We start from the raw sequence: 14,588 nt of genomic DNA, 5'->3' as shown, positions 1-14,588 counted from the left end.
CCTATTTTCCTCTACCTTATCTGTGAACTCCTTTAGTAGAATATTGCCTCAATTGAAATCTATACCTCTACACTGAGTTATAGACTCTTCTCAACTCCCCATTCCAAAGAATAGAGGATGGTGGCTTTATTCTGCTTTTACAATACAGAAGTGTCACTGTGTAAGGCCATAGGGTCTCTGTCAATAACACTCATGCCTGGCTTTTAAAAAATGTTCATGCTTGAACCCTACACTCAGGGATTTCTCTAACTGGTTTGAAACTGCTAATCTGTGTTTTTTAAGCTCTCCAGATATTTACATATTATACAGCTATAGTGGGAAACACTAGCCTGGATTAACTAAGGAAGGGCTACTTCAAAAGGAAGCGTGAGGCTTTGTAACTGGGAATTAGACCCACAATATTTATTGTCCAAGTTTGTAGCAAGAAAATTGTACTGAATCCAAAGGGCGAATATGATCAATCAAGAGACAGAATAAAGTTAGTGGACAGGAAAGTCAATATTGCAGACTGGAGGTTTTTTGTGGAACAGTTTTTATGACTTGTGATCATTAGCAGAAAGTAGGTTCAGGAGATAACTTGAATAACCCATTCCAAGCTGAAGAAACTAAGAGTAAATATCTTCCTAGCTCCTTCTGTGTGAAACTTGACTACCTGTCTAGCCAAAGAAATTATACTATCCTAACAGTGCAAGTTACATTTTTTCCATTGAAGTCATTAATCATCGACCAACTTGTTCACATCATTCTGAGATGGGTAAATAACTCTCTAATGTGAGATTAGAGAAGGTCTGTGTCATTTATAAGTTTATGGTAGAAAGAAGTTAAAAATCAGAGCTCCACGTTCATGACTGACCAATTCTACTCACCTTTAAAATCCCACTCACCTTACAAATTTGTAAAGTATTTTTACATATCTACTCTCGGTGGATTTTGGAAGCCACTAGAATTCATTCATTCATCAGTCTTTTATTCTGTATTAGCTATATTTGGTAGGTACTACGCAAGGCACTCGACACTCAGAAAAAGATATAATCCTTGTCCTCAGAGATCTGACATTCTCATAAACTAGATAAAAGTTCTGCAGCTATTAAAATATATTTACAATACTGCATAATTAGTGATATGTTGGAAGATAAGACCAAGGTGCGCGGAGGACAAGAACAAAAGAATTTAACAACTGTGGTTGAGAGTGGATTGCTGAAGACCATCAAAATGCTTTTGAAAGGAAATTATATTTATAGTAATTCTTGAAGCAAAGAAGAAGAGGGTTAAGTCCCTATAATGCAAAGCCACAGAAAACTCAAAGAACATCATTATGGTATGGTCCAAAGAGGAGCTGCATGTAGGGAATGATGTGGGGAAAATAGGACAAGACTAAAAGATGGCCTTTTCTTTTATACCCAAAATAGTTTGAATTCTATCTTGAAGGTAATGGAAAATAATTTGAAGAAATCACACAAGAGTGTGAACAATCAGATATTTAAGAATTAAAAGAAGCTAAATGAGAGGCAGAAACATTAGCTATAAGACTATTAAAATAATAACAGCTGAAAATTATGCTGGACAGAGCTAAGATAGCTAAGATAGAGTCTGTAAGTGCAGAAAGAACAGAATTCATTGAAGAGGTATTTAGGAATTGACAGGATTTAGTGAACAGTAGGGAAGAGGAGGGCTGGAACAATATAGCATGACTCCCAATTTTTAGCTTATGAAACCAAGTCAAACTGAAGTGCCATTTACTAATGGGATAAAATGAAACAACTGATTTAGGACACAGAAAACTGAGGTGTCACTGGGCAGCCAACAGGAGCTGTCTTAGAACTGTTGGAGATATGCCATGATGCCTGCAAGTGAGTTGTGCTTCAAATCAGGATTGTGGAGTTATCAATTTAAACTATTTCTTTGTTATAGCCATGGGTCTTCTCAGAAACACAGTTCCCAGTTTCTCCTTTCTGATACAGGGGAGACCACAGAAACAGTTGATGTCAATATTGAGGTGACAGAAAATCTGGCAGAATTCACACATTTGTCACCCAATATGTTTTTAAGATAGTAGGGCTTTGGATAAAACCATGAAAAACACTGAAACATGGAGTATGGTGGAGGATATAGATACAAAAAGGAGGGTAAGAAAGCTCAGAAAAATAGAAGGAAAACAAAGAAGCCAAGAAAGGAAAGCATTTCAATGAGAAGAAAAATTAAATAGTCAATCCTACTATCTAATACCACTCACAAATTAATTATATGAGAACTATAAATAACTCATTCAATTTTGCAATTAGAAGTTTTGGGCAACTTTGGCAAAAGTAGTTTTGTTGATTTCCAGGAGTGATATTCTAATTACAGTAAGCTACATATAAGAGGCATGCATATGAAGTAGAGATATTCTTTCTCTACTTCCTTGGTTGTCAATGGACAGAACGATATGATGTAATGCCTGCAAAAATATACGAGACTGAGTTCTGGATTTATTAATTGTGTTTGGTTGCAGAGATGAAAGTTTGCTGAAAGGAGTCAGTATAGTAAGAAACATTCAAGTTATGAGATTCAATCATGATACTTGATGAAGTGCCTGAGGAAATGGGGATGATGTGGGACCCATGGCAAAGTAGGAAGGATATTTTTTTAAGAAAAAAATGACTGCTTCTTATGAGAAGAGAGGAAAAAAGGCTAGAGTATATACAGATATTTTTCAGCTGAAAGGCTGAGAAACTAGAAGAATCCTCCTAGTCTAATCTACTCTGTTTTCACCATTAATTCCAAGGCACAGTCTACTTCTGGGAGTCAAAGAATAGGAGTAGTTTAGGGAATTTGAGAAGGGTTGTGGGAGCTTAGAATAATAATGCATGGAAGAGGGACTGATGAAAAGCTTAAGAGATTTCCAGGAAGATTTAAGTACCCAATTGAAGCTAGAAGCTGTAAATCTGCTTTCTCCAATACCCCCATAGTTATGTGATTTCCTTTACCAGTGCTCAGTTGCCTGGACATAGTAAACGGATAATCCAGGTTGACAACTGTGCCTCCAAGTGCAGCTAGAGAGAAAGACGTGGAGACAAAGCTGTTGAAGTTATTGGAGGAAGAAGGACTAAGAGAAAGTTTCAAGATTAAATGCAGAGGAAAATGAAATCAGGATGGAGAAATAGAAAGCTGAAGAATCAAGGAACTAAAAGTTATCTTAAATTTAATGCATGGATATAGTGAAGAAAAGGGACTGAAAGTTGGAAAGGTATATTCAGTAAGTAGACTGTTGTAACTTACTGTTGCATAATACAGCAATTATTTTGTTTTGTACCTTCATCTTCTACTACCATGCCTGGCACTCAGTAAATGTTTGTCAAATTAAACTTATTCTGAGAAAAATAGAAAAAAAACATTTTTTAAAAAAATTGAGAGATGAACCATACAGTGTTCTATGTTGTAAAATACTTTCCTCATATAGACAGAACATAAAGGTCCTATATCCAAGTTAGTAAACTACTAAAAGCAATAGCAAGCACTAAGCCTTCAATGTCAAATTAAAACTCGGAGGATGTGATTCAAATACCCTGACCTTAGATTAGTAAATTCTAATTTTAAAACTAGATGAGTCATCCTGTTTATAGGATATTTTAAGTAAAGACTGCATCCCATGAAGGAGAGAACCCCTATTATTAGAGCCTAAAACTAACACAGAGCAAATACAGCAAATTATACACAATTTTTGTTGTTGGCTTTTTTCCACAGAAAAGTAAATCAGTTACCGGAATTTGACTTCACTCTGCTGAAGAAACTGATCCTAGGGATATATATATTGACAATCACTTGTAAGAATTTCTACTATTCTCATTTTAGAGGAAAAAAGTCCTTAGATATCACTAACCCAAGCGCTTCATTATACAGCACAAAGAGCAAGTCCTGTAAAGGTTATGTGTTTTCAACAGCACATGGAGAGTAAGCCACTGCACTGTAACCAGGATGAAACTCTTCCACTATAGTGAAAATCACTGGAATAGTAAAGAATCTCCCTAGCTTATCTATGTAAGTATGTATATCAGGGAAACTGAGTAAAATAGCCATGATTTCAATAAAAGGGATTACTTTCCGTCTACCCTTTACAAAAGTACTGTGGGCTACAAATCCTTCTTGTACATTCTTTGTGTGTGTGGCAAATGAGCAACAGAAAAGTTCAAATAGGCCATAATACACACACACATGTATGCACACATACACAAACAGATACAGAGACAGGGAGACAAAACAGAGAAGAGTGACAAAGAGAGGAAGAAGATATGATGAAAATGTATCATTTAGAAATGGAAGTTTCTCTCCTTGGATAATTAGAAACAGGCCATATTCACCTACCTTTTTAAAAAATCCCTTATGTGTTTTACTAAAATGGTAATTAGCTGTATTTTACATTTTGGTTGAGACATATTGTATATTTATTTGCAGTGTAGTTCTGGTCTCAAGAGGGAAATAGATAATCAGGAGAATATTTTTCAATGTCTCCTCTCTGTAAAGATTTACTGAGTTGTCTCTAATATACACTGACAGCCTCTGCATTAAAATTAGAGGAAAGTAGACATCGATATTGTCAAGCTAAAAAAAAAAAACTCTCTCCTTTCATTTTCATTCTACTAAAATAAATCAGGTCCATATCTTTTAATATTTTATTAGAATTGTTCACTTCTGAAGGTCAAGAGCAAAAGGACTTTTCAAAGTTTAAAAAAGATTCAAAAACGGTGGCTGCTAATTGATAGTCTCCAGACACCAACAGAAGGCTGGACTAGCAGCTTAAAAGCCATATTAATTTCCTTGCTGAAGCTGCTGGTGTTACTTACCAATGTAACTTAACTTTGGTATATCCTATATTACAGTTATTTGTTTGCAAACAACAGAAACCTATTCTAGATAACTTAAATAAAAAGAAATTTATTAGAAGGATATCAGGGTGTTACTAAATGCATGGAGTTCTAATCTTGGAAAAACCAAGATTAGAAACAAAGCAAGAACCCACTGGAACTGCTTTGCTGAAAGGGAAAAACTGATGAAATAATTGAGCTCTAGCTATTTCTTCCATCCTGTTTCATTCCACTAGAGATATAGAATTCTAGAAGAGAGAATCTATTTGGATAAACTTAGGTTTCACACGTACCCCTTGATTGTACCTGAGTAGTGAGATGCGGGGACCCCTTCAGCTTCAGCAAGTCAGAAAGACTACATACAACAGAAGAGAGATCAGTTTTCATGAGAAAATGAGGGTATTGATAAGAAATAGAAATTGATGCTGGGCAGTCAAAATATAAAAACTGCCCACCTCAAGCCAATGTTCTTAGTGTTAATTTTGAAGTTAACAAAAAATATATTATTATTACTATTATTGTTGTTGTCGTTGTTACTGTTACTATTATTATTCTAAGTGCTACATTTTGCACATATGCCTGTTAACATATAAGAAAATGTATACATTATTAAAATGTCCCAGTATCTAGACAGCATAAGATACACTGAAAGTCTGGGACAAGTGCCCCCCTCAAGTGATAGTGTTTATGAATATCTTTGCTTCCCAGCAGCAGTCTGAGTGCCTGTGAGACCAACAGTCTGTTTATTTTTTCTAGAGTCACAAATCAAGCTTTATTTTTATAGTCTGGTGAGTCACCATAAGTATAAAGTGGAGAGAGCCATTCAGTCTTGCCCCAAGGAAGAGAAAAGGAATCACCTCAGAAATTATTTAATTCATGCTTCAAACTAGTATATATACCCTGAAAATCATTTCTGACTGCATGAACACATGAGAGAAATTTGCATCAGATAGTTCTGATCTGACAATCATAAACATTAAACCCTAATAACACGTAATGCTGCAGAAGTTTCACATATCTGCATTCATAAAGCACTATCTGCTTGGAGCAAAAATAAGCCACCAAAAGAAGATTCAAATGGCTTCATTTTAATGTGATGACTAATAAAACAATGCTTAACACTAAGTAAAACTCTAAATTCTGTATCAGTGGTTCCAACAACTTCTATATTTCCTGAATTAATAAATACCTAAATGCAAAGAAATCTTACATAATATGAGCATTTTCTTTTATGTGTATTGTTTAAGAAATATATTCTTATATAGTGAAAAATCAATGAACAAGTTTAAATAATTCCAAAAAATTTTTAGTCATTTTATGTATGAACTGAGATGATATTTTAATACAATATCTGAAGCATGTTGCACAGAGTTATGAGACATACGTCTTAGAAGGTAATGGAGAAGCATTTAAGTCCAAACTTTATTCCATGAGATTATCAATGCTCTAATAATGCATATTGCATAATTAAGACCAGTCAACACAGTAAGCAGGATTGGATCTGGACAATATCTAGTACGCTCCTGAATATCGAAATATATGGCTCAAAAAAATGATATGAAAGCTAATACACTGTCTACCTTTGACACTTAACTTCTTCGGGGCCAGAAAAAAAAACTGTCACGTTGAACATTAACTCTTGCCCTTATTTTCCATAGTCTCTAATTTTCAAACCTTTAATGGAAAATGTACTGCTGTATATTGGGTCTCAAATACTTTACTGACAGTCCTCTTCTTCCTTCCTCAGTATTACCATAGGTCTTCATGGACAGCAAACAAGTGGCTCAGCACTAGAATATATCAAGTGGTTTCCCAAAGAAATTATGGCAACATATTCTTACAAACTGGTGTTGCTATATGAGAGGTTTTCATAAAGCATTATCTTAAAATAGATAAATTTATATAGAGCAAATCATATGTTTATTCTGTTTTGTTGACAAAACACACTCCCTCCACACACACACACAGAATCAGACTTTCAGGATTAGAAGAAAGTGAGCAGATAAAATAGAATGTTGTTTCCTAAATACAGAAAGATTATTTTACGTAGGGGAATATTAATTTTTAATGCACATATTATTTCTGCATTAAAAAAGTATGACTGGAACATCAACTGCCTTATTTCCCAGATATGTGCATTACAAAGAAGTTAAAGGTTTATTGTTGTTTGCTTTGGTTTGGTTTGGTTTGAATTTTGGTTTTGGTTTTGGTTTGTTTTGCTTTTTCAAAAGCCTATTTTAGAATGCTAATAATTTTTGAATATAGGTGAAGGTAACATATATATTCATTATACTACTCCTGGAATATTTCTATGTATTAGAAAACTTATAGTATTAGTTACTTCCTGCCTCTACGCATTTTACATACATTGTGCTTCCCTACCTGCTCCACCCATCTAATTCTAATCATCTTCAAGCTCAAACATCACTTCCTCAGCCAGGTGACCTGTCCACACAAAGCCAGGCACTCTGCCAACTGTAACTGCATTATATATGGTACCCAGACAATGATATTTGTTGTATTCTTCTATACTTGTTGTCAAGGCCAAATCTTCCACTTTCAAGGGTACCAACTGAAAATATGCATTAAAATAACATGGAGAAAATTATTTTAAGGTGCTGATATAATTCCCTGCCAAGACTTACTGAGGGAAAAGAATCCGTATTTTTTAAAAGTCCTTGAGCCCAGTGCTCATCTATAGTTAAGAGTAACTGCACTAAACTGGAAACTCCTCAATGTCAAAGAGCTTTTCACTTATTTACTTACAACTAGTTGTTGATTCAAACACATGGTAGACACAGAGCAATGTTTAGGGAAGCATATAATGTAGTCACAAATATCAATCAATGAAGATGATGAAGACAGAAATATATAGAGAAGTACAGGTTGAGCTAGACAATCAGTCAGGATTCAATCAACAATGCATGGAGGCCTGTATTCACCTGATCTTCACATAAGGCTTGGCTGAAGAGACAAGAATAATGGGAGGATGATCAGTTCTAGCAGCACAGACTGCTTCCTGTATTCAGGCATAAATCTATATTAACAAAGAGGAAATACTTCCTGCAGAGGGGATCACAGCTTCTAGTTAAGTCATTCCTATTAGAGCAAAAGCTTCTAATGCTCCAACGTAACTGTAAACTTTCTATTAATAAAGAACTCGGTTGCATTTAAATATTTTCAGGTGGTCGTGAGAATATTTTCATGAGATTTTTTAAACTGAACTAATTTTACTACATATCATTTTATTATTATTATTGAGTCCCATATCCCTTTCCTCTGTAAAACCATATAATTCTGTCTCCTTTATAGTAGTTTCTTCAACCATAAACAAGACGAAAGACAACCCTCAGAATGGGAGAAAATACATGCAAATGAAGCAACTGACAAAGGATTACTCTCCAAAATATACAGGCAGCTCATGCAGCTCAATATCAAAAAAACAAATAACCCAATCCAAAAATGGGCAGAAGACCTAAATAGACATTTCTCCAAAGAAGACATACAGATGGCCAACAAACACATGAAAGGATGCTCAACATCACTAATCATTAGAGAAATGCAAATCAAAACTACAGTGAGGTATCACCTCACACCAGTCAGAATGGCCATCATCAAAAAATCTACAAACAATAAATGCTGGAGAGGGTGTGGAGAAAAGGGAACTGTCTTGCACTGTTGGTGGGAATACAAGTAAGTTGATACAGCCACTATGAAGAACAGTATGGAGGTTCCTTAAAAAAGTAAAAATAAAACTACCATACAACTCAGCAATACCACTATTGTGCACATACCCTGAGAAAACCATAATTCAAGAGAGTCATGCACCACAATGTTCATTGCAGCTCTATTTACAATAGCCAGGACATGGAACAACCTAAGGGTCCATCAACAGATGAATGATAAAGAAGATATGGCACATATATACAATGGAATATTACTCAGCTATAAAAAGAAATGAAATTGAGTTATTTGTAGTGAGGTGGATGGACCTAGAGTCTTACAGAGTGAAGTAAGTCAGAAAGAGGAGAACAAATACCATATGGTAACACATATATATGGAATCTAAAAAGATAAAAAATAAAATAGTTCTGAAAAGCCTTGGGCAGGACAGGAATAAAGATGCAGACACAGAGAATGGACTTGAGGACACGGGGAGGGGGAAGGGTAAGCTGGGATGAAGTGAGAGAGTGGCATGGACATACATATACTACCAAATGTAAAACAGATAGCTAGTGGGAAGCAGCCACATAGCACAGGGAGATCAGCTCGGTGCTCTGTGACCACCTAGAGGGGTGGAATAGGGAGGGTGGACGGGAGACACAAGAGGGAAGGGATATGGGGATATATGTATACACATCGCTGATTCACTTTGTTATACAGCAGAAACTAACACAACATTGTAAAGCAATTATACTCCAATAAAGATGTTAAAAAAATAAAATAGTTTCTTCAAACCAAGCATTCTGAATACTATAAAGAAATGGTTTACTCCACAGAATTCAGATAAATATATCAGGCATGTGGGAAGCATTTGGTTTACTGAGTAATGAGTCACTATCTGAACTAAAACATAAGAAAAGTGTCCCTGCACCCAGGACAGCCAATTCATGATGAATGAAGCATGACTGAGTGCCTCAGCATCACTGCCTCCTGAGGACATTTTCCCTTCCTTTCATCTACCATTATTCATACATAAAACTATTCCTTCTCTCCTAACATTCCCTTCCTTTTATGAGTAAGAAATTGTACGATTTCACCAGGTAAGAAAAACTCAAGTGTTCAGAGTCTATTTCAATATATAATACTAATAACATATTAAATTGGTATTAAAAAGTTACACTATAAAGTCATGGACATTGTTGTAATCACGTCTGTATCCCCAACTTCTGGAACAATGTCTGGTCTAGAACAATAGGCACATGACAAATATTTGTTAAATAAATCAATGAATTAATAATATTAGATCTACTCTTCTTTAGAATAAATAGAGTGAGGTAAAGCAAATGTAGGTTAGTCTTCCTGTGTTATAAAACACATATTTTTTCACTCAAAAACTTAGACTTCAGAGAATCCAGAGTAGCATATCTCTACAAGCTCAAAAGCTGCAGTCAACCTCGGTGGTATGACTATCAGTTGACATTCTTCCTATCTCACTAAATCCTGAGTTAGAGTGCCCTTGAAAAATATTCCAGAGTGAAAGAGGATGCAGAAGCATGTGAAGTTTCTATCCAGTAAGCCATGAACAGTTTTGGAATAAGGAAAATCACAAGACCACCCAGAAATGGAAATAGTACATTTTAGTAGGTAGAAGAAAATGCATTCTCTTCTACTATTGATACATTTATAAAATGTGGGATTCGGTTTCCTACCAACGAAGACCCAGACACCTGAAAATTTATCTCCCAACTTAATCACAGTTTAGAAAAAAATCTCATGTCTGATATTGTAGAATCTCTAATGTGGTGCCTTTTTAAAAATTTTGTTGGGTACAAGATTATTAACAGAGAAATACACTTAGACTAGCATGTCATACAGAGGTCTCTATGCCTTTAATGTTGCTATTAATAGCCAGGGAAATTCAGAGCCTCTTATTCTCTCATTGTTTGCACCTGATGTCAACTTAGAATATTTGCTTAAAATACGTAATTCAGTAGGCACCTCAAGAAGTCATATGGAATGTGTAAACCTGGCCTGCCCAATTTCAAATGAAATGTAAGAGAGAAATGCATATTAATGTAAAATGACTATAAATCAAAAGCTATTTCATTTTCTAAGGTAGCGGAAAAGCCAAACCTGTTTGAAACCATAACTCATCTGTCATAATCTCTTAGACATACAATTGACCTTCCTTAGAAGCTTCTGTCACACAGAAGTGAATAGATCAGGAGGAGCAACATTAAATCACACGGCATCACTGAGAGCCAGGTATGTGAAAGTAATTCAGCCCACTTGAGCACATCCTTAACCACAAGTCCCACTTTCCTACATACTGATTCGTTGTGCTACACATGTACATACCCTGACATAAAATGCATTCACTGTGTAGACTCTACAATGAGATGCATTGTGTATTCCATGCCAGTGCTTACAGATGTTTTTCAATCAACATTGAATTTGATGATCCAATGTTTTCAAGAAACAACTGAAAGATTTTGTGTTGTAGTTCCTGAAGCCACATTGTCTGATTGACTTAAGAATGTATATTTTCTCTTGGCATTTTATATTTATTATTAATAAATAGCAGTAGCTAACATGATTGCTTGGCTGCCTACCTCTCTAAAATGAATTATTCTATTAAAATTGTGACTTTCAATGTTAAGCCTGAGGTAGGAAATGGGCTAAAATCATGTTATTCACCAATGTAGGGACTGGTGCTAGGAATTTAAAAAAAAAAAAACTTTTTGAAATAAGGGTTAAAGAACAATCTGCCTTTGGAACTTATGGGACTTTTAAACTGGAAGGAAATAAACTATGTTTATTAGGCCTCACTTGCAATTTGTTACTGGATTTTCAATGCAAAGCTGGTGTTGTTTCTATGCACAATAATTACTTTATCATTACCTCCCCCCAAAGGTATGAGAAGATAAAATTGTTTCTTTAAAAGCTTTTTAACTCTGTCAGAATTTCTTATGATTGTGGATGGAATGAAGGGTAAGATGTGGAGTATAGAGACCCCTGCTCAGAGCTTCAAACAATTATTAGGAACTGTACTACAAGTTCTTGTCTTGTGGATCCATGTTCCACCCACAAGACTTTCTCTTAATGAGTATCTGCTGATCTCTAAGAGTTTTTAAGAGATAAGGAGAACTCTGAAGAAATTAAAAAAAAAAAAAAGGGAGAGATAAGCAGAAGAAAACCGTTCATCTTACAGTTGAGGAATAATTGATTCTGTAAAGGTAAGCTTACTCTATCCACAAGAAAACATTTTAATAATCATTTCTACTATCTAATGCAAAGATAGAGTATGAAGTGCTTGGTTCTATTTAAAACTCAACTGATGATTTTCTGGGTGACTTACTCTGTACCTCAATTTTTTACTTATAAAATGTGCAAGTTAAATAATTAAAAAATAAAAATGAATACCCAGCATACAGTAAGTGCTGAGTTTCTACCAAAAAAGTCATATATTAAAGCATGATTTCAAATTATTTGTGTAATTACTAAATGAATGATCAACATATATTTTTTATGTGTACAGGGCACTGTGATACATGATGAATAGTATATTTTTAAAGAATGATAGTCCCTGACTTCACAAATGTTACAATTTATATGGTAAAGCCAAGTTTTCAATGGTCTCATTCATGTTTCCAGAGTCATTTACAGATTGACCACAAACAATTTTCTAACAGCCTTATAGCCGTCACTCACACCGGGTGAACAGAACCTGCCACAAGAGGCCGGGTCACTTTTAAGGAATCTCAGCCTAACTTGACATAGTTTCTTGAGAAAAATAACACTAGGCAGACAGTTTCCTTATCGCATCCCTGACCCCCAAGCTCTTTTAAGATCTTACATAGAAATAGGTTTCAGTTAACTCAAAGTTATAAGAAAACAATTACACTGTCATTTAAAACCTGGAAATATTTCTTCTGGTAACAAAAATCAGTCAATTTAGTATCCCCACCTCATGTTCCTGTCCTGAGCCTCCTAAGACCGCTGTAGTGCACCTTGTTGCCTGGGATGAAAATAACACACTAGTGATTCCTGGCCTCCACCAGTTCCTCAGGCACATGCCCTGCTTTTATGAGCATCATCACTTCTCACACATTTGAGAACTCCTCTCATATTTACTCTAAAGAAGAAAAAACAATTAAGCCATCCCCAAAACAACTTCTGCAGAGAGTTGGCACTAAACTCTACCTTATAGGACTCATTCACAAAATTTGGCTCTGTCTCTGACTGGTGGGCAGATGTTTGAATTCCCTATAATTACAAATGATGGCAAATTAGAGGCCATACACAGCAAAAGAGAGAGCGAGAGAAAAAAAAAAGCCAATATTTATCTTATACCTTAAACTCTTTCTCCTGAGAGAAACATTTAGGTGTAGGTGTAGGTCATTTAAAAATGTAAAGAGGAATACTTAGAAAGAATGAAAATGAGGTGTTAGGAAAATACTTAGATGAGTATAACTTTTTTCAAGAGCATTTATATAAGACTGCAAAGAATGTACGATAAGTTTCCTTTGCTTCTGGGAACTACTTAATTATCAATCACCAAATCTTGTAAGGTTCCAGAGGTACCTAAGTAACCTAAGCTGTAAGATAGAAGATGATTTGTAAGTTATGAAATAAAATATAAGAATTGTTGCATCTCAATGAAGGGACTGCATTCCTGGTGAGGAAAAGATTGAAGGAGTGAAGTGTAGGGAAGGTGACTACAAAGACAAATCTTTCATGTTCTCATTGATGAATAAAGGAAATTTATATCAGGAGCAACAGTAGCTGCAAAGAAGAATGATAGGGTATTTTCTTTAATCAAGAACTGAATTACAGGATGAACATCTCATTTACTCTCATTGTTTCAAAGACTACTTATATTTTGTAGACCTCCCAAAGTTCTATTGGGTTGGCCAAATAGCTCATTTGGGGTTTTTTTCTGTAAGATATTATGGAAAAAGCTGAATGAACTTTTTGGCCAACCCAATATTTCTATATCAGAGACTTCACCTGAACTCCATATCTTTATCTCTAAAGTGTAATGGACATCCCAAAGGAATGCCAAAAGGCAACTCACATTTGGCAGGTCCAACACTGACCTTATTCATTTTACTACTGGCCCATTCTTACTCATTTAGGCAGTCAATCAGTCAGTCACTCAATTACTTAACCAATATTTACTCAGTAGCCACTATGTGCTTGGCATTGTTCTAGAAGTGGGGGATACAATAGAGAAAAAACTTTCACGAATGTCTTACACAAGGAGTTTATATTCTAGTGGGTATGTACAAACTAGGAAAAAATAAAATGGAACAGATAATGATAAATTCTAAAAACAAAGAAAGCAGGAAATGGGGAGTTTTAGAGAGTGGAGTCACCTCATAGAATTTGATCCTGTTCCTGTGTTTTTTATCTCAAAATGTCACCAACACACACTCAATTGACAATCCAAAGACAACTGTTGATTTTCGATGTTGCAATTATTCTATATCCATAATAACACTCCAATTCAATTATTTCCTTCCCACTGCTATGACATTATGTCAACCTGACATTATCTTCTGCCAAAATAATTACAACAGACCTCTAAAAGGTGTCCCTACTCTAGTCTTGCACAGCTTGAATCCATTTTTCATACTGTAGCCAGAGATATCTTACGCATAATCGTTAGGGCTGCTTAGGTTCCCCCTGGATAAAGTCCAAATGAGCTATTTTCCTCTCTCACTCCTTCTCCATCACATCACTCTCTATTTCACATTGTACTTTCAAGCCATATACTGACCTACTGACAATCCCCTGACCTCTTCATACTTATCTTGTTTCTGCACGTGCTATTTCCTTTCTCTAGAGTACTTCTCAGTCTCTCCCTTCCTCCCTCTTCTCTCCCCGCATCTTTTATTTTCAACTGGATAAATTCTACTGAATTTTCAGTTTAGACACCAACTTTTTCAGGGACTGCTGAGACTCCCTGGAACTTATTCCTAGGGCTTCCCAGAGCGTACTGTGCCTATGCATATGAGAACCCTTACAACATTATATTGAAAACCCAATCACTTATATGATAGAATGATACTTTATGATATT

The 14,588-nt window shown here is 35.4% G+C and overlaps 1 long non-coding RNA gene across 1 annotated transcript in view; it reads right to left on the bottom strand.

Moving 5' to 3' along the window:
* Nucleotides 1–14,588, bottom strand: part of LOC307184306 — a 373,803-nt gene that overhangs the window by 20,717 nt on the left and 338,498 nt on the right. The window lies entirely within an intron of this gene.

This window comes from Stenella coeruleoalba (assembly GCF_951394435.1).
Source record: "Stenella coeruleoalba genome assembly, chromosome: 3".
NCBI lineage: Eukaryota > Metazoa > Chordata > Mammalia > Artiodactyla > Delphinidae > Stenella > Stenella coeruleoalba.
This window is presented reverse-complemented; position numbering and strand designations above follow the sequence as displayed.